This window comes from Stegodyphus dumicola, chromosome 4 (assembly GCF_044657685.1).
Source record: "Stegodyphus dumicola isolate Sdum_Otavi_A_Nest chromosome 4, ASM4465768v1".
In the NCBI taxonomy this organism is placed as follows: domain Eukaryota; kingdom Metazoa; phylum Arthropoda; class Arachnida; order Araneae; family Eresidae; genus Stegodyphus; species Stegodyphus dumicola.
The window spans coordinates 133169261-133191152 of NC_140771.1; the positions used below are offsets into that span (position 1 = coordinate 133169261).

A 21892-nucleotide genomic window follows, 5' to 3' on the forward strand; every position below is an offset into this window, starting at 1 on the left:
GCGCTTTGTAAGTGGAGGGGAAAGTTCGTTGTTAATATGCTAACCCTGAGGGGCTTCTTGAGAAAACAACAACCTTGCAACCCCTGCGTCGAAAAATTCGACTTGGAAGAAGTTAGTCCGGGGGAACACGAGTTACGGATTATAAAAATAACACAAAAGTGTGCATAGAAGATGAACTAATACACATAAATTCAAAGCAAGGGTACCGAAATAAAGAGTACAAGAAGACCTACTTTGCCGAGGATGAATGATGATGATATTCCAAATAGAAGCCGAGATATCCCAGTAGAAATCCACAAAAATGACACTTTATGGACTCTAATTAAGATAATTATAACTCTGCTTAAACACACACCACAAACACAATACTTGCACCGTTAGAAAGCGGAATGCACCAGCTTTCTCCAGATATCTGTGTTGAGAACAGAAGGCAATTTGGTCGCGAGTAATCACTTAACAACGACGGAGCATAAAGCAGCACTTCATTTTCTTCTTCCGGTTCTTCATTCAAAAACATAGGCTCATGCGTAGACAATGGATGAAAGTTTAAAAATTTCAATAACTCTGGAATTGTAAGTCGTAGGTCAAAATTTACAAGTCAAACATCAAAATTTGTAGCTCGTTGAGACCTTTACGATGTTACTAAACTTGTAGACACACGACAAATATTACCGCGGTTATAACTCGTTCAACGAGGAGCTCCTAACACACTGCTGCAGCGTTATCTAATGAAGGCATGGTAACTCTATGCTATAAAACTCTATGCAGCTGGCCCATTTGCTAGATTTCAACACAGATCAAACTATCAATGTTCAGCGATTTTGCTGCTTGACTTCATGTATAACATAAATGCGAGTCATATTATGCTATACATGAGGTCGCATTTATGTTGTTACAAGAGTGATACCACGAGAAACCATGTGTGCAGCCAGCCTTTTCGATTGGATTTGAATTCTGGTCGAGCCATCAATGTTCTGTTGTTTTATACACTAAGACATCGCAGATTTGTGGTTAACACACAGTGTTCTGATATTTCAAAGAGTAAATGAGTCCTAAGAATATTAGATGCAAGTATAAGTCTTTTGATGAGCCTCCATCAGAATACATAATGATTCTATAAAGTAATGAAATTAAGCGCAGTCTAAGCGTCCACCTGAAATAAGGAGCATAAAACCGTTGGCAGCCATCATTCGACGGTGACTGAAATACCGACGTCCGGATATAAATATTTTCGTGTTTTTTTTTTTTTTTTTTTTTTTTTTTTTTTTTTTTATATATATATATATATATATATATATATATATATAGGAAATGCTGTTTCAAAATTTGGCTTGGAAGGATGTAATTTGCTTTCGAAATTCTCCAGGAAGATATCTCTCCTCTTGCATGAATAGCCTTTAGAAACAATGTTGTATTTAATAAAAAAATTAGTCTAAGCGATTATCATTCTGCAAAGCAAAAATATCAGAATTGCCCTTCAAAATACTTTTTACAATTTTTAAAGCATATAACTAGCCAGGTTTGCCGTTTTTTAATAAGTCAGCTGTTTCCTTTAAGGATACATTTAATGAATACTGTTTTATTAAAAATTATTTTAAAGAAGCAGCACTGAAGACCTGAGAAGTAACAATTTTAGAAACCATGCTTCTAATTTAGGACAAGAAACATACATATGCATGTAGTGGTGTGATTATGCTGGCTTTCAATGTTTTCCATTGTCTGCTTCAGCACTGAGATACTCCTAATTTATTCAAGATACACGGCTTAATCTTTTATTACTACCTCTCTAAATTTTGTTTCGTGTGCATTTTAATAGATGTTTTGTTAAAATGCACACGAAAATTTTCACCCCTCCTTCCATAATGTAATTAATGAAGTGTTTAACCTTTAGGAACTGAAATATTTATCTCGCTGATGAAGTGCGAACATGCTCATTTCGCTGAAAATGATAGTAAAGGGATTATTAATTAATATACTGTTATTAATATAAAATATCAAAATAATGCATACAATTTAATTGTGTACTGAATATTCTAATATATCGTAAAACTAGATTTTACATATTATTTTAAAACACATACGTGTTTTTAGTTAAATCTGAAGAATTTCTAGCAATAAGTATCACGAATAACATGGAATGTCTTTTGGTTATCAGTTCAATAATTTTACGTACCTCATTTTAACAATATATACATGCAATCGTATTCTTATAGTACATAACGGATATCCAAATGCAATTAGTATAATTATTCGTTAAAATCCATCACATTCTGAATATTAATTCACATTAAATTAGACATTTCAAATCAATTATCCGTCATTTCTCATTAGTACTGAGCAATGGAACGAAATTTTATCGCATTCACTATATGAGTACCTCCATTCAAAATTTTAATAAAGAAAATAATTTAATTTAAGAAGAGCATGTTTAAAAGAACTGATTAAGATATAATGTCTTCCACTATGAACTTGAAAATACCAATGGATTTTATCGTTTAGAAAATTGCCTTTGTTAGAATTTTATAAGAAGATAAAAAGAGAAGAGCAATTTCGAAACCTCAGTTTAAACTGAATGCTAAAAATGATGAAAACCATTTAAAAACCTACGCTGTAAATTCTAATAAGAGCACAAAAAAATTTCGAAATCATCCGAAACTTTAAACAGCCGTGATGGACAAAGTAAGACAGAAAATGTCAATTAATAAATAATTACCAAAGCAAAATAAAAATAGTCTAAATGTTTTACTTCATTATCCTATCGTTCATAAGTTATTCAGAAATCAAAAAGCAAACTAATAATTAAAAATGAAAAATCGCTCGAAACGGTTTTTAAGTAAATCTACTCCCTTGCCAACGGAAGAATGTAATATATATCGAATAAATACATTTATATCAAATGCTACAACCTTTACGTCTAGAGTAATTAGGTTTGTCGAAGTAGTAAGCACGAAAAAAGAGCAGTGCCTTCTCCGAGACTCGATTTCCGGACTTCTCGGTTGCTAGCCAGGCATACTTCCACTGACACTGCGAAATAACATGGTAAGGCTTCTGAATATGGCGAAGCTTATTAAGGGTTCTCATATTTACTCTACACATAAGGAAAACCATGAAAACCTACCATGCAGCCAACCCGTTCACCTGGGATTGAACCCAGCCTTCAGCGGTCTTACCGACTCGGCCACTGGTGTGGCACCCGTGGCAACCAGGGAGAAAATAAATTTCAAATGATATTAAAATGTATGTATGGAGCTGTATATATAAAAACAAAACAGTTTATTTTAATCATTAAATGCATCAAGCAATTTTTCTCATATTTTGTATTATAAGAGACTTAGTTCACCATTCATTTAATTACTTTCTTTCGATGCACTTAGAAATGCAGCTTGAGATAACGAACTCGAAATACTATAATTTAAGACTGGATAATCTTGCCTCCTGATCGATATAGTGATAATGATGCTGGCTGCCGTATAGAGTGGCCAGGTTCGAATTCCGCACAAGGCCTAGATGTTTGTTAGTAAATAGCGTCTTCATGTAATTGGGACACGTAAAATACAAGTGAACTAAAAATTATTTCGAAAGGTCTAGTGAAGGAGACCCTCGGATTCTCTGTAATATAAAATCGGTGTCCATGTTTCTGCACCCTAGGCAATGGGTTCGGTATGACCAACGCAAGCGTTCACCCATTTGAAATAACGACCTTATAAATGAATTAATTACAAGAAGCCTGGGTAGAAATAGACAATATGAGTCAAATAACAGCGATATCAGGATTTTGTGAATGAAAAAATATCTTTGGTAAAACATTAAAACCAATTTTATTTTGGATTACCCAGAGTAAAAATATATAGATTTAAATAAAACACTGTAGACACTGCTTTAACTTTTTTAGTAATTTCTAGCTAAACAAACTAAAAATGAAGTTATATAGCAATTAACGGAGAAATTTTTGAAAAACTTTTTTTTTTTTTTTTTTTTTTTTCTTCTCAAGAAGAGAAACCTAAGGCTGATCATACGCGAAATCGATAGTTTCATTTCAAATTCAACCGATCTAATTTTTTCACTAATTTTAAATTGTGCATTGCCGTGTTTCTCTTCCAGTTAGATTTGTTTTGCAGTACGTGTAAGGAGAAAAGTCTGATTTTGATGAAAATAACGCAAACGCACTGTCTTTAAAACGCAAGAAAAATATTTTTAATATCTAATGATTTCTAGGAGAAATGTAGTTCTGCATTAGTAGTCAAGAAAACCTTTCGTTCATTTAGTGGAACTTACTTAGACTTAACAATGTCATTTACATTATGTAGTAAACTTGTTGTACTTGTTTGGTAACTTTAGGACACTCATTTTAAAGAGAAAAATGCACAATTTTCGTCATGAAAACGTACCTCATTTCATATTGAAATATTTCGGTATACGTTATTAAATGGTCTTTTTTGAAATAATTCAAGATCACATATTTCCCCTTGTCCAAGAAAAAATCAATTTTAAAGGTGCATTAAAAGTTTTCCAGTTAATATTATCAGATTTTCTGTGTATCGCTCTAAATTGCTTTGCAAATGATCGCTTTCAAAGGGTATTAAATTTTTTTTAATTACAATTTTTTTGCATAAATTTTGTAGCCACGTTTTGAAATTAGGTACCATTATCTTTCCTATCTAAGGAACTATACTTTTTGCAATACAGAATTATATTTCTAGGAGAATTTGAAAAAAAAAAAAAAAACAGTTAAGCGTCAGAGGTAGCAGAACTCCACCCGCTCTATTTTACCCCGTTTTCCAGTTGAGCGGCAGGTAAATATGTATCTATATACATATTATATTTAAAACACTTACCTACTAACGTGACCTCTGCTTCCGCGACCGGTAAATCTAGTAATCCACAAGGCACACGTATGAAAATTTCACCGTACAAATGATATCCAACAGGTGTACAAAGAGCAAACTTCCGAGATCCAAGCTAAAACGGCACTAAACAATATTTTTGTCTTTCTGTTGAAATAAATTTCGCACTCTTTCCACGTGTACTCGCACAACTTAAACAGAGGAATAGAAATAATAATAATGAAAAAAAACTGTGACGCAATAACTCGGAACTTGCGCTGCTTTAAAACGCATGCGCTCTCCAAAGCCGAAGTTGAAAGAAGTGTTTTCGGCCCGTTATTCCGCTTGTAACGGAAAGGTTACCATTTTTATTTTTTTATCGCTTTTTTGTGATTTTTTTGAGATGAATAATGCAAGTTGTCGCTAGTACAAAGCGAAAACAATGAATCATTTTTATGCGATGTGGGAATTACGTTTTCATTTAGAGCTATCATAATGCATCTAGAGTTTGCATAATTAAGATACACCGGAAATGTTCCACATGAAAGAAATCCGTTGATCACAACTAAATAAATAAATGAAAAGTAACTCTGTTTCAACATGGCAGGTACAAAGGCGCATCTGTAGAAGAGTAGAGATATTTGGTTTTTGAATATCAAGGGAAAAAATATTTAAACATTTTTGAAAGTGAGATGTTTAGCGAAGAGCCGCATTTGTATAGAAATATAAAAAAGAAATATTAGATTGTTGGATATGTTTACAACATGAATACGTGAATGGTTTGTCGATAGTGGTCTATTTTACTGATTATCACAGTAAACCAGAGTTAATGTACTATAAAGCCTTTTTATTTTTAACCTTTTACCCATCACATGAATATTTCGTGCTCAAAGAAAAATTACCGCTTGTAGGAGTGTTGTTTCGAATAATCATTTAAAAAATGATTGCTTTTAATTAATAAAACTTGTTAAAATTGACTATAAGTTGAATTTTTTCTCCTGTTTAAAATGAGGACATGCACACTTAACTATCCCTAAAAGTCGGAACACTATTATAAGGGCATTTAGTTTTTCAGCATCATTTGTTTTCCTGATTTGCTTTAGCTATCTAGTAGCCAAACGAATCAGGTTACTAAATATTTGCAGTTCGACCCTATTTCGAATCCCTGAGAACGAGCTTGTTGTATGGTGTTTCGCAGTTTTTTCTCGTATATACAGCCGGTTTCTCTTTAAAATATTTCTATGAAGGCTTCCTCTTCTGAAGCATACAGCTGTCGTATATTGCTCCATATTCATTTAAATATGCAAACTTAGTTATGTGATTTATTGTAAAAATATATGTATAACACATTCAATGTGTGTGTTTATCGGTTGTTTACATAGTGGGAAACTTTCTGCTTAACCTTAGTGCAGCTTATTAGAAGTTAAGCTTCGGGCAAGTTACAGGCATACCTTCGTTAGAGTGGTTCGAAGCTTTAAGCCCCGCGTTGTTTAACTGTATTTCCAGTCTTTATTAGCACTGAAATAAATCTGTTGATTATCAATAGAAAAAAAACTCATTTATCAATGAGTTTTATTATTTGAAACTCATTTATCTTATAAAAGAAAACTGATGTTGTTTTCAACTGTCTACATAACAAAAGAATAATATCCTACTATGTTTAATCTCTGGTATCTAATTCACGAAAATTCATATACTATTTTCACTAAGGATGTCTTACATGAGAGGTGTATTGATTGTAGACATCGTGGAATGATGATTTATAAAATAAACATTTCACTGATTATTTCGAATTTAAAAATCTGCCAATATTACCCTTCCCTCAATTTTCAGAAGTCATAAACTGTATAAAGGTGTAAGGTATTTACTTAAATTAATTAGCTATTTTATGTTACTGTTCTTTCTCACTTTCTGCTTTCCCGCCAGAATGCTAATTTTAATTCACGCTTATTTAAATGAGGTAGAAAGGGATAGTATTTAAAGGGAGGTGTTAGATTGTTTAGTCAGAGCATGTTCCGCTTGCTGAAGGCCATTTGACAAGTTGATATTCTACGTTAGCATTTTGTCTTCGGCATTGCTATATTCTTGCCAATAGTATTTGTGACCGCTGTACGTTTAAGCTAATTTTCACGCTAATTATTTCTGTGTAGCCTGTGGTTAATTTGCGACTTAGTTTAAATTTAAATTCCTTACTTTTTTTAAGTTACGGCATAAATGCTGGCTGATTTCGTAAGCATAAGGATTCTCCGTTCTTTCATGATATATGAGGATAAACTATGTTTTCCAAGAAAACTCCCCATCCCCCCTCAAATGTAGTTCGAAATGTATTTTTTCTAGGGTAAAATTATTTTTTCCTAAGGTTTCATTTAATTTTCCTAAACATTTGTGATACTCAGTGTAGTTTATGTGTGTTTTATTTTGATGTTAGAAAAAAGTATGGTATGTTATCACATTAGCTTAGCGCTTCACAAAGTAAACATACAGCGCAAAAACAGATCACAGCATAAACAAATAGCAACAATGCAATTTGCTGAGCTAAAAGTTGGACTCATTGAAAAGGCAAATATATTTTTTTAATTTAAATACTTTATTAAAGTTTTATAAATAAATGGACTTTGTACAATTCCTAGAAACACATATACTTACTAAATGAATTGATAGTAAAATCTGGGAAAATAGATTTCTTAATACCCTCTTCATCTAAATTATGCTCCATTCTAAAATAAATCGGTTTAGATTTCCAACCTCACTATTCTTCAAATATCCTCCCCAAAATCCTTTAAATTGAATTAGAATGAAAAATTGTAATGTTTTTCCATAACGCTGAAATATAGCTATCATTTTTAATAGGCAACATTTGCATAAGAATGATATTAATTTCAACTGCTAAATCTTGGTAATTATTTGAGAAAACAAGTGTTCTCTCAAAAGGATATAATTAGGTCTCGAAATAAACTGCATTAAGTTGAGATTAAGATCTGCCTACTACTAAATTTTAATTAAAGTCAATTTGAATATCTTATAACTGTTTAATTCTAGAGCCATGAATAGTCTGCGAATAGAGCGTTCCGGTTGCTATCTTGAAACTATTGGCCGGTTGTTATACAAATCCAGTGTTTTAAATATTGGTTTATGAAAATACTGATTCTGCGATTATTTAAATTTATTCAAATGCAAAAGAGAAGGGAATAAATTATCTTAACGCATTTTAATACTTTCGAATATACTTCAATACTTCTGAAATGAAAGATTTGTTAAATCAAATCATAAATTATTTATATGGAATAATTTAAAAACAAAAAGTTTACCAAATTAAATCAGTTTAATACTTTTACAGTTCTTGTGCAGGGACTTACAAAAATTCAAATTTAATTCAAATTAATTTAAATTAATTAATTTATTCGAATTAATTCATTTAAATTCAAATTTAAAAAAATAAATGCTATATTAATAATTTATTAAATGAATTGTTAATAATAAAATAATAATGGACAATAAATGAAGATTACTGAATCAGTAATAATTAATTACATGCTAATTACTCAGCATTATTTTAGTAATGTAAGACAGGTACGAAAGTTTATGAACAGTTTAACACTCTTTCTATAGTGTAGCGTTGGTGTATTTAATTATGGCAAAGCACACGAGGGCTATCTGCCTAAAGGGAGGGATGCCTTCGTGGAGGACTTTCTAAGGGAAACTGGCTCGTATACACGTTACACATGGGGAAAAGCACGAAAACGCCCATGCAGCCACAGCCCGTTCGCAGGATTCAAACCTTTGACCGAACTACCAGTGTTCAGCGACTTTACCGCTCGGCCGCTGGAGGGCCCACCCTTTCTATGAGGGTGGAAACTTCCTTCTATTAATTTTATTCCACTTCCTTCGTTTAAATCTGCTGTAATAATAGATTATGGGCCACATAGTTAACCCTAAATTCAAAATCAATAAAGTGTGAGATAAAAATTTTAGGGATTTATATTTATTTTGTAATTTCATATTTCAGTGGGTCTTTTTTATCATTTTTCTTGCAATAATTTTTTGGTTTCTATTATTGTTATTTACAAGTTATATATGAATAACTTATCGTAAAACATAAGTACTCAAACTTACATGTTTGACATTTAGAGAGTTTATATTTGCAGTGCTACATTAAAAAGATTTTATCAAATGAAAAGAATACCATAAATATTTATTTTGCATATTTTAAATACTTGTGATACTATATATCGTTTAAATACTCCATTATTAAAATAATGGGACTTATAGTAAACAGAATGTTTATTTTACGTAAATGCCATCTCTTTTAATGTCCTGGGCCCACCAGCGGCCGAGAGATAAAGTCGCTGAACACTGGTAGTACGGTCCGATGTTCGAATCCCGCGAACGGGCTGGCTGCATGGGCATTTTCGTGGTTTCCCCCTGTGTAACATGTATACAAGTGAATTCTCTCAGAAACTCCTCCACGAAGGCATTCCTCCCCTTAGGCAGATAACCCTCAAGGCTTTACCATAATACACACACACACTTTTAATATCTTGAACAGCACACAATACATTGAAAGTCATTCGCGAAACAAGTACTGCAATTAAGAAAGACATTGATCTGTATCAAAAGGTACCCGAAATACGCATTTAATATAGCATTTCTACAGTTCATTTTTGAGTTGGATTTGCATAATTTTAATACCTACTTAGTAAAGTAGAAGATCCCAGTATCTCATTACGTTTATGTAACAATACATGAAGGTATTTGTAAATATTTAGTTAGCACTTATAAAATTTTCTCATTTAAATGAAATTATAATTAATCACTTGTCTTTTTTATTCTATGAGCGTATGAGATTAATTGATTTTTTCCGAGAACTTGGTATTGTCTGGTTCTCTCATTTGAGAAAGAAGTTTAAACAAATCATGTCTTTCATGCTTTCGATCCGCTAAGAATGAAAGTCAGGAAATTAATCCAAGTTTCCGTTATCACTGTCATAATTCAAACTTGTTTCTTGAAATTGAATTAAATTCCAATAAGCAAAGCAACTTGCTTTAAATATCGCTATGTATTAAATTTTACAATTAGTTAGCTCACAAGCTTGAAAGAAACTGCGGTTTAGAGATCAGCGTTTAAAAACAAAATAAGGTTTGCTTTCAAAATCTTTTGTTTTTCAGTGACCTCTAAAGTTCCTTGGCGAAGGCAACATTCAATTTCGTTTCAATGCAGTTCTGCTGCATTGGAACTCAGATGGCCTCTTAAGTAAGCAGAGTGCACGTCGCTTCAATGCTCGTATAATCTGCAGAATGAAATGACATTGCTCTAGTTATACCTACGGCAGTCGTTGCAGCCCGAAGCCTAACATCCTCGTCTGGTAAAACTAAAGGGGTGTTCCCCCTGACCTGGATTTTTCTTTTGGCCTGATCGCTAAAATAGATATCTGCGTCGTCTGTGAGAAATGGTATGCAGCTATTGTAGTCGAACAACTCGCTTTGTTATTCATTACAGTTTCGTTTTGCTTGATAGGGCCATGCAAAAGCGTTTTAACAACTTTTGACTAATTGTCTTCTCTTAGCAGAATGCGTTGCAGGAACGAATCTTGAAGAAATCAGTTCATTCATCGTGTATTATTTCAAAAAATGGTAATATTTCTTCCATTTTACAGAACTATCCTTTTACATGGCTTTATTCAACTCGATACCATTGCTTGTTTGTTTGGGAAAATACTGAAATTAATTTTTAACCTCCTCTATGTTATCGATTTCCTTGAATTTTTTTATGTGTACATATTTGTGTATTTGTGCATATTAAAAAAAAATCAACAGGAATTTTTGCGAAATTTTCTTAACTTTTTTCTTTTTCTTTTTTCTTTTCCCTTCCTTTCCTTTTTTTTTTATTTATTAGTCCAAAGGTGCTTTAGCCCAGAAGGGCTGTTAGTCTCAAAATGGCATTTTCCATCGAACCACTATAAAGTATCATTTTTCAAACTGTTGCCACCAAATGTTATCGCCCTGTATTATAATTAAAGAAATTAAATAATGAAGTATTTGCATGAATGTATGGCGTTTTTCGCATTTTGAAATTAAAAAAAAAATCCCTAAAAAACTACAAATTTTGAACAACGTCGTCTTCTACCCGGAATGAGCACTTCGAAGCCTGAATTTTTAAAATCGAATTTTCTTTATTATCTATTACCTATATTTAAACTTTAACAAAATTTTGATTAAGAAACTCAAGGATTTCAAAGTGAGCAATGGCAGTACACTGTATGGAATAAAATATTTTTATCTCAACTGTCTATAGGAGTCTTTAGACTGTCTATCGGAAATTCTAAAGATGCGTTGTTTTTAAATATTTTTAGCGCAAAGAAGCGTTAGCCCAAATGTTGTCAAAACGTGTATGTATATGTAAATTTGAAAAAAAAAAAAAAAACCGCCGCTTTGGGCATAATATAAAACTTGAAATCTTTTAGATTTATTATTATTATTCCTTTTCTTCTTTACCCTTGAATGCGTCTTAACACATCTTTGTTTAACAACCCAACTAATCGTCATAGAAGTTCCACTTTACACCACCCAATAAGCCGAAAAAATTCTTTCAAATGAAGGTTTAAATTTCTAAAGAAATTTACCGAGTTTCAACGGTTTTTCAAAAATTATTCGATATTTTTAACTATTGTGTAGTTATTAAGAAGACATTTTTTAAATCAAAAGATGTAATCATTCGTTTTCTCCGTTGTTTGCTCCGTTGTTTGAAATGTTGATAAAAACAGAAATTTAAATGAATTGAATGCAGTTTCAACCATTGTATGTATATTCAAAGACGTTGAAAATGATAAAACGTCACGAGTACTCGTTGCTACGCTGATTAAGAGCAATACTTTTTCTGCATTCAATAAGGGTGGTTTTTTTTCTTAATTATTTTTTGCATCCGACTGAAAGATATGAAACAAAATGCGCACAGAAACCTTTTAAATTACATTTAGTTAAACGTCCTCAAACATCAAAATATAATTTTTAGGTATCATAATATTATGGCACTAAAAACGAAATCTTCGGCTCCATATACAGAGTATGATTCCACCTTTTTAGAATGATTTCGATTAGAATGATTTTAATTAATGTTTAAAATGTAAAGAGTAGGTTTCGTTCTGATAGTCCCTTTTCTGGACAAAATGTCTGCAACATTATTTCAATGATAGAAGGGCTTTTCATAAAATTTCCAATGGTTTTGATTTCCATTCCTCTTTTACTACTTTCAAAATTCCGTCTAAAGATTCGTTGTTGAGATGAGAAATGGATGAGATGAGAAAAACGGAGTCAGTAGTGGGTTTACTTTTATAAAGTGCTCTTTAAAGAGACCAAGCTACAATACTCCATAGGTGAATAGTCAGGGCACTTTACAGGAGTAGGTTGAAAAAGTACATATGCAGTACTTGTACCAGGCTTAATTTTAAAGGAATGCAGTGGTACATTTTGAAGTAGGACTTATTGTGTTGCCTTGAGGAAGTTTCACTTTTTGAAACTCACTGGGATAAAAAAATGGAATTTATTCTGTAAATATCGGATTTAAAGTTTCCTCTTGGCAGAATGTTGAGTTGATTTTGATATTTTTTCGCATTCTCCTTATTTTTAATTTCCCAGTGTAAGAGAGATTCCAGCGAAAATTATAAACCCTTAAATGAAGCTTTCTTTGTGTTGACAGAATTAGGTTTGTACATTTCTTTCACATCGGTTTTCGATATTAAATAGACCATTTATTTTGTTGCAGTCATTTAGGTAAACCTATGCTTCATAGAGGGCACAACAGATTTCCATTTATTCCTGGCTAGATAATTTTTGTATAGGGTTCTACAAATTATTCTGCGTTAAGCCAAGTGTCTCGGCAAAAACTGGTGAATATTATGTTATTTTCTCAGTGCAATAAGATGTTGCCAAAAATTTTTATTCCAAACATTTACTTTTTTTAAATTCATTGTTGAAACCATTCTACAATTGTATATACACCATCTGTACTAAGCGCATTAGAGCATTAACAGAGTTTCAATGTACAACAGAAGTGAAAATACGGAAATGATATACATGAGAATGGTTGTACTTCCATCACTTAAATTTCGCTTTGTTTGATTTAAAATTCCTCATTTTTAAACAGATTATTATTTGTCTTATTATTATGTCGCTTATGACAAATATGTTATGATGAGCTAAAATACTTTTAATGTATCGAACTAAAACCATGCAATTAAAAAAATTATCTTTGTATTTTATCTTTACTTTCAGTTTGGTAATTTAAAAGGAACTGCTTTGCCCATTTCTCTAAGCAATTATTTTTTCATAGGATAAGCCCACCGCAACGTTCTCATCCACAAACCTAAGCATTATTAAAGATAATTATGATAAAGAACACCTCTAATATAAGTTTATGTGTCGAAATTTTAGATATAGATTTATTTAACTTCTAACTTTAAACTTACCTTCAGTTCTGACATTGAAATTTCATTATATCGGCGTCCATCGTATTTTATAAGAAAATATGTAAATCTAACTCCGAAGATTTCTATTTATATGATTTTTTCCCTTTTGTTTATATGATTGTTTTCCCGTTTTTTCCTATAGAGTTCACTAGCTAGAAAACACATTTTAATTCTTGAAAAATGGTAAAAAAAGATAAAGCAAAATGTAAATTTTTATTTGTTTAGATTGATGAAATAAGTTAAATAGACAGTGTTCGCATAGTTAAGAACATAAATTACAATTTTGTCACCTGATCTGAAAATTTCAAATAAAACTGCTTACTGTTACCATTTTTAAAATTTAAACCACTTTTTCTTCTACATAAGAACCTTTTATATCAAATTACAAAAGAGAACGCACAGTTTCAAATTAAAACTTTCAAATATTCTTATTCAAAACATCAAGCATTCTTATTCGAAACGGTAACTATTACCCAAATAAAAACAAAGTGCTAAGCATCATTACAGAAAAGCAGTTTCAAAATTAAATTTTCACATCAACAAGATGAATGCAGTGGTAACTATTATTTAGATAACAAGAGATTTGAAAACAAAATGAGAAAACGGATTTGGCACAAAATTTTCGAATTATCATATTTCAAAATAAAACTAACGATTACTTAGAAAGCAATAGAATGAGGAATAAAAGGGGGGGGGAATGTTTAAACATAAAATTTTCAAACTACTATTTTTCAAAATAGTGGTAATTACGATGTAAATAATTCAATCGATTTATTTTATTTTATTTTGCTTTATCTGATTATTTGTTATTTGAGTTAATTAATATTATCTCCGGAACTGATTTTTTAAAATGATCTGATCACCTTGTAAAACATTAATAATTAATCTGATTAAATTAAAATAAAACACATTCGCCTAGTTAAAATTGGAGAAGATAGTTTTTTAAGATGTAATATACATTTTACAATGCAACTTTATTAAGTCAGATATTCGTATACTTTACTCCTATTTAAAAGATAAATGTCTATTGTTTTATGTCAAATTTCCTTTTTCTTTTAAGAACCGAAACTTAAGAACCATTATGAACCATAGAGTCTAATGCACTAGCCTCACTATACTTTAAAACATAATCGAAACCAAAACATGTAGGACTTCTGTATATATTATAAAATGAAAAACTCAGAGGTTGACACCACGTTTTCCTTGCACGTCTATTGAATTATACAAATTTTTGCTGTGCTTTATTTAAAATTATTTCATTTGAAAGTAAGATATGATCATCAAATTGAAAGTGGCCTTTTGCCACTGCCGATTGCAGTGAAAAAGGAGAGGTGCTTTATAAAAGTTTACCATTGTATGGCTAATGGATTTTGAGTTATGCGACACACATGCGTACTTACAGACGACACGCCGAAACTATTCAAAAATCCCAGTTACGAAATTTTAACATTTTACGGCCAATCACTTTTGACTTAAAGGAAATACTTACGTACAGATTCACAAATGAACTAGTCAAAATGGATTCGGAAAGGGTCAATGGAAGTTTCAGTTGAAATCTGAAAACCGACATTTATTGCCATTCAAATATTTCATTTATTCGTAGAAAGAAATGTTCTTAGAAAAATCCTTCTTGGATGCAAATAGAAGTATTTCAGAAAGAACTAAATATGATTTTGGAAATATCTTTTATTGATTACTGTAATCTATTTTAATTTATATAAACAAGATATATTTATTAACACTAAAATAAAGAGTAAGATTTTGAGGAGGCGCAGGATAACCTTGCAACTTTGCAAGTTGCAAGGATAGCCTTGCAACTTTATTTATTTATTTATTTATTTTTACATTTTCAAATTTATAGTAAAAACTGTACTTGTATTTTGTTTTAACAAGGAATTACGTGTAAATTTTCAAATCTTGTTCAAATAAATTTTTTATTTTGCACTACATTGCTTTTGCTCATGTAAATATTTTATCCATTCCTTAAGATTCATACAGAAAGAACTGTGTATGGAATATTGAAAGCTTCTGTTACTAGATTTAATGAAACATTTTTGCTGTCATGACTAGTGAGAAAAGAGAGAAATTCTATTTAGTTTTTAGTTTAAATATTTTGTAAAAAATAATTACGAATTTCAAGGTTAATTTCATTAAAACTATAATAATTTCTACTGTAATATAAAATAGTCCAAATTTATACGTTGTATTTAATTAAATTTTTAAAATTTGAGGTAAAATTCACCTGAATTCGAATTTTATTAATATTTAAAAGACTAGGAATTCCTTTTCTTATAACAATGATCTTGACATGCTTATTTGAATAGCAGTTCTGTCAGCTATTATAAATCTTCGAAATTTTTATTGTACCAAAAGCGGTAGAGATATATTTACAGATAAATTTTTTTCTCAACTTATTGCCTTACAGGGATTGGATTACTGTCTACCTCAGATATATATACGAAATGTCATTTAATTAAAAACAAATTAAATCGAAAACACGAAATGAGAAGTTTCGTAAAATGTGCGTTGTTGGCGACTTAGGCGAAGCTGTGATAAGCCACCGAAAGAAATAGGAAGTGTATGATAAGCGCATCCGTTTTCGAAACAGTGTTCCCAAGATTTCGTTCATGCTTTTGATTAGATAAAAAAAAGCAATTAAGAAAGAGATCTTTTCTATTTTCCTTTTTTTCCCCTCATCCATAAGAAGGTCAAGCAATCCTTTAGGTACACAGTTTTTAAATAAAGGAAAATCCACATAGTGACAAATTTAACGAAAAGTTCTGATAAAAAGCACAGATCCTGATTTTCTCCTTAGTTTAAAGAGTAACAAAAAGAAACATTCGCTGTTAAAACATTTAAATACAAGAGGATTTTAATATGTTACTAACAATAATGTCAAATTATAATTATAAGGTTTCTTGACATTTCGCATGAATCTGTTTGCAGAAATAATCCTTTTGGATTTAGAGGGATTATATCAAGTTTAAAAATTAATTCAAACTGATTCTCATTTATTTTTTTCAGAATCAAGTTCTAGATATCATATAATTTGTTTAAAGTATTTTTATAAACTAATGAATGATATGATGACAGTGTAACGAAGAAAACCTGAATACGTATAAATGTTTTCTAAGAAGTATGAGTTATTTCCATTGATGCACGAAAGATGCACTGAACTTCAAACCATTCATGTAACTGTCAAACAAGAATATAGTGTACATATAAATGAAAAGATAAAGAGATTGTCTTCTTTAATGTTATCTATTTCACAGCCTTATTGATACTACCTTATATTAGAAAATAATATACATGAGAAAATACGTTTTGATTTATAAGGCTATCTTTTGTAGCGGAGGGATGCATTCGTGGAGTATTTTTAAGGGAAACTATCTCTTGTTCATACTACACATGGAGAAAAATCACTCATGCAGCCAGCACGGTCTCCTATGATCGAGCCCGAGTCGAACTCCTAACATTCAGTGGCCTTCACCGCTCGGGACTGGAGGAGGAGTCCCTAAACAGAGATAATTGAATTAATACTAATATTTAAGTGAATTATTGCTAGCCTATTGGAACTTTATCTAGTGATAGATTTTATAGTTCTTAACGAAATTATATTCTTGTCTTATATAATATTAGCTTTACCTTATGTTCTTAACTAAGTTTCAACCCCGCGTGAATTTTAAAAATAAAACTTCAAAATAAAGAACATTCGAGCGCCTTAAAATGATAAAACAAATCCTTTTATCGCACACAGTAAAATGTAAAGAATATAAAATGTAAATTCAATTTTTCAAGCAACAATAACAGAAATATATAACACGAATGAATAGAGCTTTAAAAAAATACGAAACAAAACATTAAATATATCACAAAAGTCGAAATGTTGATAATAGTTTCAAGTCGGTAAGTTAATTAGAAGTTATTAATTTTAAAATGATTTTCCAGGTGTAAATCCGTGAACTTTGATCTTTACGCCACCCCAAAGGTCGACCGGATACCAGCTCCCTCCCTCCGTCGCTTTCGAATCCTAGACTGTCAACAAAGAGTTAACAACGGCAAAGGAAGTATTATTTCATCTGTGATCAAGCTGGAAATAATTAAGCTACAAAAACATTACGCCACCATTGTTCCTATCATTCAGAGAGCGACACAAATTTCTAAATTTCGAGAAACTTGGATAATTAGATCAAAAGTTATAATTTTTATCACCAATTTATTGGATCCACACGGGAAGACTCAAGAAAAAATCCCTAATGTCGCTATTCAGTCGCATTCAAATTAGCGTTTTTAAAGTTTTTAATTAATATTTCAGCTGATTAAAGTCGAAGATGAGAATAGTATGGATGGGTTCCGACGCACTTTTGGAATCAGCGAATATATGTCTCGAAATTCAACTAACCACCGTTCCATAGATATTTATGAAAATATAAATTGGCACGTAGCCAAATCCCTTTAATCGAAAACAAAAAAACAAAAAACAATAGAATAAGTGACAATGTAAGAAAAAGATTGTTTTTAATTAATATTTCGGCTAATTAAAGTCGTACGAAGACATTTTATAGCCTATAACCTTTTCTAATATATCAAAAATATTTCTTGAAAATTTCATAATGATCGGTTAAATAATTAAGGCGTGAAAGCGTAACAAACAAACAAACACATTAACGAACTCACATTCGTATTTATGATATTAGTAAGTTTAAGGATAAGGATTCTCGCCTAAAATGAACTGAATGTCGTTGCGTAAAACAAAACATTTTACTTAGTGATATTTTTTTTCTATGTGGGAATATCGCATGGATGTTGATACTTTCGTTAGAAATACTGAACTGCTTTTAACTTAAACTGAAAATTTTAATCAGTTTCACCAATTCACTATTTTGAAAAATACTCGCATAAAATATAATTTTATTTATAGTTCCAAAAGACCCTGTCACATTAATTGCGAACTAATTTTTTATCATACCACTCATAAATTAAAATGTATACTATCTAACAGCTTATTCTGATGCAAAAATTATATTTATTTTTTATAACTAATTAATTTAAAACATATGTGTTAGCTATTATCAGCGATACTTGAATTTCGCAGAATATGCGACCTATAAAAGACTATAATTTTTATTGCATTAAAAGGGGAAACAAACATTAAGTAAAGTACCTGAAGTACAATCTAAAGAATATTGCACAGATATGTATCAATTAATTATATTAGGCTCTTATGCAAAATCTATTTCCACGGAAGAACAAAATCGTAATATCTTTTTCGGAAATCGGCGGTTTTCCATCAGGACCTCGAGGGAAGATCAGGAAGCATATTTTCGCTTAAGTTCTTAAGAAATCAGATAGTGGCTATTAAGCAAAATAATAAGAATGGAAGAGGAAGCGGGTAGGGCAATCCGACTTCCTGTTGTGTCGAAATTCCGGCCCTATGAAACGAAATGAAGTTATAGCGACACACCCAAAATATTAAGCTTTCAGTCGAATCAGGATGGCTGAAAATATGGCATCATAAAACTCCTTTTAATTTTGTTTTTAAACTCAATACAAACATGCCGGAAGCATAGGTGCATGCTTTTGCGAAATTAGAACATTAAGCTACACCAAAACTAGCAAAAGAATTTGTATATTATATAGTCAGCTCAATTATAGCTGTTGAATGATGCATTTAACATTTAAATAAGGAAGTTGTAGTTTAATTCTACTCGGCATAGCTCTTTACATAATGTAATGAAAATCTCAGCGCAAGGACAGAAATATAACCCTCCAAAATATAGTTGTATAGAATTAATAAATATTATTTCAGTTCTAGGAATGCTTGCAGTTTTGTTGTAATCTAGAAAAGATGCTTCTAATGTCATATTACGTAATTAGTACAGAATCATTGCTTTTAATGTTGATAAAAGATAGTATTTTTTAAAAGATAGTATTATTTAAAAAAATTTAACTTTTATTTAACAGGTTAAATTGTAATATGAAATTTCGATCTACAATTTTATTGTTATTGCTACACCATGCATTTTACTAAAATTTCGTTTTTAGCTTTTCCGCCGAGTGAATCAATGCCCATCAACTACCCTTTCTTGGGATATGCATTCCAGATTATAGTTAATAGTAATTTATATGCATTATATTCACTGTAGCTTTATAATGTTGTTTTGGAAGGTGTATTAAGGTAATATATTAGTATTTTACTCTGAGCACTTGCTCCACAAGACATTAAAATTTTTCAAAACAAAAGCGGAAGAAGACATTTTGTACAGCTGAATAAAAACTTTACGCAGTTGCGAATTAGGAAATAGAAAGAAAAATTATGATTTGCGCTTCGAAGGAATAATTGTTGGTGACCGCAAAGGAATAATGAAAACAAAACTTTATCTTCCAGTTAGAACTGTGATAAATTTATTTTTCAACAGAATAGATTTATTGCTATAGACATCAAAAAGGTAAAACTCCTTATTGATACCAATAGTACAGTAATTTTGTATGATTTTTTATGCCAAATTTGTAACTGAATGCTATTTTTGCTCCATTGTGTTTCTGCAATTAATGATCAATAATTCTGTGCTGTCCAATATTTATAGTTATCCGACCACCATTCAGTTCAATTTATGGCAGGCAATCGAGATTGCTCTTCACGCAGTTTTCGGATCTTTGCTGTGGACATTACAAGAAAGTTATCTCTAAGATAAACGATTTATGATATATAAACTCATTGTTTTAGGTATACATCCAGAGTAAGAAACATGGAAGCTATAAAATGTTCCTAATGAAGCGATGCCTTCTGCGTACCAACAACGGAAGCTCCTTTCAAGCTGAAAGCAATTCGCAAAGAATAATAAAATATTTTGAAGATTTATATAGGCTAAGGCTTTTAAAGTTACCAATTTTTAAAATAAGATAATGCATTAATTATACTCAGCAGCAATATTAACTGAAAATGTTTAGGTAAATAAATGTTTTCGATTTACAAAACAGGCTTCACTTCTTCAATATAATGTCTTGAAGAATTCCCCACCCCAATCAAGTCATTATTCTCATCTCCCAGGTCTATTCAAGTCATGTCACAGGAACAGAATAAGAATTATTGAATGTCGCCAAACTGAAAGAGAAATCGCCCGAAGAATGCAGCAGGTTTTTATGAGGGTTCTTAACAACTCAGTTTTCTTTCACGTCCCTACCTCCTTGAAAGTGCAGTTTGTCAGGAGATTGAAAATATTATATAACTTTCGTTTTCAATATTATGCAGTCATCACAACTGTACTTGCAAGGTATTCTTTCCCAGACCAGACAGCTTTGAGTGTCATAGATTGCTCAAAAGCAGTTATTCCCCACTCTGTTTATGTCTTCCTTCCTCCTTCTTCGGCAAGTTAAAAGAGGTCCGTGACACTTAGCCAACAACCACTGAGACGACGGGACACTTAACCGACACCAGTTAGCCGACAGAACATTTAGCTACGGGACATTTAACTTTCAAGACATTTAGTCAACAGGGTATTAAGCCGACAGTGACTTTTAGCTGATACGTATCCAATAATTATTTAAACTTACTATCCATTGCAAAATTTCTCGAATTCTCCATAAGTTCAATATTGAAGTCATCTTTTAATTCATTTTTTTATTCTTAAAGATCCCATACTTTTAATTCTTGTTGTTTACCATAGTTTGATATATATCGTGCTGTTTGGTGTATATTGGTCAAATTGATAATCAAGAATAATAGTGAATTTTACTTCGGTATCTATATTTGGAACACTCTTCTCATTTTCTAGCAACGCATTTATAAAGGTCTAGCCTTAAAAAGCAATTTTCATTGGAAGAGACTGGTTATATATTAAGTAAAACGGTCACTCTATTTCTGTTAGGCCCTGAAGCAGCAGAGCGATAAAGTCGCTGAGCACTGGTAGTTCCGTCCGAATTTCGAATTCCAAGAACGGATTGACTACATGTTTTCGTGGTTTTCCCCATGTGTAACGTGTATACAAGCCAGTTTTCCTTAGAAAGACTTCCACGAAGGTATTCGTACCCTTAGGCACATAGCCCTCTGGCTTTGACGCGCTGTTTAGTGGCCGCAGGCCACGATGCACGAGTTCCTGGGCAGGAGCCCTATCCCAGATGAATAAATATGCGATGTCTAACGTGTAAATAGCATTCTGAGTGTGTAAATAGCATTTCAGGGGGAAAAAAAGTAGTTCCAGTGTGGCGGGGAGTAGGGCGAATCATTCTACTTCCCGACAGAAGAAGGAAATTTCATTAGAGGGAGGAGAATTAGAAATCTGAAAGCATTGGGAAGAGTGAGACTCGTTGTCGGCTTAATGTCTTGTCAGCTAACTGTCCTTGTCGGCTAAATGTCCTGTAGGCTCCGTGTCCGTGTCGGCTAAATGTCCTGCCGGCTAACTGATGTCGGTTAAGTTTCTCGTCGATTAAGTGTTCGCAACCGAATCAAATGATATCAATGAATTAGAGAGTTAGAAAAAGCATAACCATCCTTGTCTGCTGACCTTGAGTGTCTGGGAGATGGCAGCAATGAATGAATCGTCATGCAAAGCATCTCCAAAACTTAATATTGAAGACGCTAGGCCTGTTTTGTATAATCAAGACAGAG

General features: G+C 31.7%; 1 protein-coding gene across 11 annotated transcripts in view; it reads right to left on the reverse strand.

Moving 5' to 3' along the window:
• The window catches only part of LOC118204330 (uncharacterized), a 1054928-nt gene that overhangs the window by 1017182 nt on the left and 15854 nt on the right, over positions 1-21892 (reverse strand). For 9 of the 11 annotated variants that reach the window (XR_015040777.1, XR_015040778.1, XM_085815475.1 and 6 more), the window contains exon 1: positions 4836-5119. The exons of the other annotated variants lie outside the window; for them this stretch is intronic. The gene's annotated coding sequence lies outside the window, so the exon portion shown is untranslated. Of the gene's footprint in view, positions 1-4835; positions 5120-21892 lie in introns of those variants that run through there. 11 annotated transcript variants of the gene reach the window in all.